Genomic DNA, 4,572 nt, shown 5'->3' with positions numbered 1-4,572 from the left:
TCCGTTTGGTCATCTTCAGCTACCACGCCAGTTTGAGGCCAACCCCGGGGCTAAGTTTTGAGATCTATCTCAAACAAAGCAAAACAAAACAAAACAACAACGAGAGGTCTGGACCCCAGAGTCAGACTGTATAGCTCAGGTCTCCCGTGACCTTGTGCTTCTTAATTTTCTCATCAGAAAAATGAGTATTGGGTTCCCATCTGATGCGAATCTTACAAAGATTATCTAAGATAATATAAAACAGTAGAAAGGCTGGGATTTTGGAAGTTAGGGATGGAGCTGATCTGTTACTGTGGCGCAGTGAGCAGTCTTCCTAGGAAGGATGCGAATGTTAGTAAGGAATGGTAGCCTATGATCTCAGGCCAGGGCAGTGGAGGCAGAAGGTTGACGAAACTGAGGTCATTTCTGGCTACATACGGATTTCAAAGCCAGCCTGGGCTACCGATGACTTTGTCTTTTTATAAATGTCATGGAGATAGATAATGCTTGGGCCAGGCATTTGCTGCTCAGTCTAGGCAACCTGGGTTCAATTCCCAGAACCAGCCTAAAGGCAGAGGAAAGGCTGACTTCATGCAATTGTCCTCTGACCTCTACAGAGATGCCATGCCCTCTTTATCCTGCGCACACATAATTATAAATACAACTTAAAAGTAAAAAAAGGAATATGAGTTTGTTAAACTGTCTTCTAAGTCCCCCCCCCCCGACATACCCTCCCTGAAATACTGAGAGTGTGGGCCATTGGTTCCATCCTGAAATCTCCTTCATTCTTCTGTGTGCTAAGTTCTTCCCGGCTTCTCAGCCTCCTTCCCAGTCTGCCAGCTTCTCTTTCTCTTCCTGCCTAGGCCTCTCATTAGTCCAATTAATAAATCATTGCTGTCATAACAGCCCCCGGGATCGGGGTCCCTTGGGGATAGGCATTCTGCTGGGAAAGTGAAACGGTTGGGGGAGTCGCGGGGCATTCTCATTTCCATAGGAAGTGGACCCAAGGAAGCAGGGTTGGCAGGAGATGAACCTCCCGGGGCCCAGGTCTCTGGGGACACCATCAGGACAATCATCGAGGACTTTATTATACAGCGAAGGGCTGTCAATTTGGCAGAACACTGGGGCCCACTCAGGGACAGGAAGGCTTGGAGCTAATGACCAGCCTCAGGCTTCTGGCTTTTTTCCATGTTCTGGCCTTCAGCTTCCTCTGGGCATTCGCACACACATTCACACAGGCACGCACACAAGTTCCCTCGGTGTTCTGTGAGCTAAAGAGTTTGTGGATATGTTTCCAGCCTGGAAGGCTGGTGAACGGCTCAAGCTCGGAGGGCCCAAGAACGCATGAGTGCACCTGCTGATTGCTGAGAAGAACCAGACTCTGAGGTTCCCAAGAGTCATTAACCATCATCACATCCAGGAAGCTTGATTCTCTCCCAGCCTTGAAAAGAGGAAAGGAGCAGGCCTGGGGAGTGGCCCGGCAATCTGAAAACCCCCAAGTGTGGCTTGCTTCAGATGTGCTCAGAGGCTCAAGCAGCCCAGGGTCTGGCTGACATGATGGCTGGTGGAAGCCGGCATGGTCAAACCTCTCCTCCCTATACCCTCAAAGCGTGAAACCAGAGTTTAGGCCAAGGATGAGGGGTGGACGGGAAATCAGGGGGCATGGCTAGGTGGGAAGTCAGGCCCTTTATCTTCCGTCCAGCTGTATCACGCTCCTTGGGTATGCAGTTGGGGAAAAGAAGTGAGAATGGTACCCATTGTGCGGACACCTGGTGTCTACCTGCTGAGCTGTCAACACTCAAATTCACCACCTAGAATTACGAGCTTCTCTGCTGGCCCCCAGCCCGACAGGAGTGGAGGAAGTATGCCGCTGTTTTCTTCATGCTTGGCATCTTCCTTCTCCTCAGCCACAAAACACACACAGTGTTTGTTTAGGAGGCTTTTGCAGATCTCAAAGGGCAGTCTTAACCTCTCTTTCTTCTTCTTTTTTCTTTCTTTTTCAATTTAGTTGTTTGAGACAGGGTTTCTCCGTATATAACCTTAAGAGTCCTGAAACTCCCATCTCTTCCATCCCCTGCTCTGTGTCTGTGTTGCTGAGACAGGGTATCATGCTGGCCTCAGACTGGATATGTGGCCAGCGATGACCTTTGATGCCAGATCCTCCTGCCTTTGCCTCCCAGATGCAGAGGTTATAGGCAGGCACCACCATGCCTGGGTTATGAGGGGCTGGAGATGTAACCCGGGGCTTCCCAAACCCTAGGCAAGCACTTGCTGTCTCCAGCTCCCTGAAACATCCTCACCTGGTGCTTGTCATTTTTGTGTCTACTTTTCCTGCTGTTACTACCTCCGTTTTGCATACTTTGAACTTGGTTGTTTTGGCTAAGCTGTGCTTACTGTTACCATTTTCCCAGTCTCTACTGAGTGTGCAGATCTCTTCTCATGCTCCTGTACCCCTGTCTTTTCTAGTCGGTGGACATGGGGTGGCTGCTAAGGTTCAACTATCGAAAGTCATACTCTCCATAGTTAACGCTCGTGTGCGTGGCCCTTTCTACCAATGTGTAGGACTTTCTCCAGGATTTACACGTAGGAATGGAACAGTTGGGTTCTTGGTAGTGTGACCCCATCAGCTTTTCTAGATCTTTTCGAGGGACTCTCCAATGTGATTTTGTGTCTGGGACGCATAGTGACACTCTGTCTAAAGAAACAAGTAACACCCTCAACACCTAGACAGGCTCGTGTAGCCCTGACTGCCTGGAACTCAATTTGTAAACCAGGCTGGTCTCGAACTCTCAGAGATCTGCCTGCTTCTTAATCCCAAGTGCTGGGATTAAAGGTGTGCGCCACTACAGCCTGGCCACAAACAAACTCTTAATGTCCCCAAATCAATGGAGAGAAGCTAAACAAACAATAGGAAATCTAAGAAGAACCCTGAATGGTGTGGAGGCCACAAGCTCCCTCAGTGATGGGGCTGGAAGAGCATGCTATCGAAATAGTCTCTATTGGGAGGGAATGGAAGCCATCTGGAGGTGGGGCCAGATGGGAGGTCGTCAGTTCCTTGGGGTCATGGCACAGAAAGGAACAGGGAACCCCAAGCACCTCTTACTCATTTTTTTCTTTTGCTTCCTGGCCACGAGATAAGAACGCTTGCCCTACCATGCCCTACCGCTGTAGCATGCCAATATCATGGGGCCAACATAAACTTATGAAATCTCAAGAGTCAGAAGCCAACATAAACGCTTTTTTATAACTTGGCTATCTCAGATATTCGTTACCTAGACGAAAAGCTGACTAACACTCTTGAGGGGGGGTTTGGCTTGAGAACATCTGACTGCATCAAAGTGAAAAACAGCTGGGTGTGGCAGCTCACACCTGTGATCCCAGCATGCCGGAGTTCGAGGCAAATGGAGTGCCATGAATTCATAGCCAGCTTAGCCCCCTGAGCGAGTTCATGGCTATGAGCTACAGAGTGAGACCTTGTCTCAGGTACGTAGATACTCAGGGCTAGTGTTATTCATAGACAGACAATAGATATAGATAGTTGGGCTATAGTGTGAGATTATAGGTAGGTAGGTGGGTAGATAGATAGGTAGCTAGGTAGATAGGCAGGCAGATTAAAAATATTGCTACCACCAGGGATGAGAACATATGACTATAATCCCAGCACTTGAGAGGTGGAGAAAGGTGATCAAGACTTCAAAGTCAGCCTCAGCTATATGGTGGATTTAATGTCATTCTGGGCCACATGAGTCCTTGTCTTTAAAATAAGTTAAAGAAACTATGTTATAAAATATGAAAACACCTGCAAACAGGGACTGCTTATTCATTTCCTGGCTTCCCAGACCCGAACAATCACACAGAAACTATATTACTTATAGCACTGTTTGGCCAATAGCTTAGGCATATTTCTAGCTGGTCTTATATCTTAAATTAAATCATTTCTATTCATCTGCGTATCATCACAAGGCTGTGCCTTACTGGCAAGGTTCCGGGTCTCTCTCTGACTCCACCTACTCTTTCTATATCTCTGCTTGGATTTTCTGCCTGACTCTACTCTGCTCTGCTAAGCTGTTGGTCAAAACAGCTTTATTCATTAGCCAACAAAAGCAACACATATACAGAAGGACATCCCACATCAACTGCCCAGGGCCTTGTACAGGCTATGTTATCACTCTTACACTGAGCTTAACTCCCCCACCCCCACAGCTTTGACTAACATTTCGAATAATGGGATAAACATTTGACAAATGTCTGGCTTTGAAGGCAATTAGAGAAATGCAAATTACAATTCAATAAAATCAGGACTGGAGAGGTGGCTTAATGGCGAAGACCACCTGTTGAATTTGAGGCCCTTGCTGCCCTTGCAGTTAACCCAGGTTCGGTTCACAAGCAGCAACACCAGATCCAGGACACATGGCGCCCTCTTCTGTCCAGTGGGGCACCTGCCTACACATGGCATGCATACAGACACACACAATCACATTTTTAAAAAATCTTGCCGGGGATCTCTGTGAGTTCGAGACCAGCCTGGTCTACAGAGCTAGTTCCAGGACAGGCTCCAAAGCCACAGAGAAACCCTGTCTCGAAAAACCAAAA

Source organism: Microtus ochrogaster, unplaced genomic scaffold, assembly GCF_000317375.1.
Source record: "Microtus ochrogaster isolate Prairie Vole_2 unplaced genomic scaffold, MicOch1.0 UNK60, whole genome shotgun sequence".
NCBI lineage: Eukaryota > Metazoa > Chordata > Mammalia > Rodentia > Cricetidae > Microtus > Microtus ochrogaster.
Note: the sequence above shows the minus strand (reverse complement) of the source record.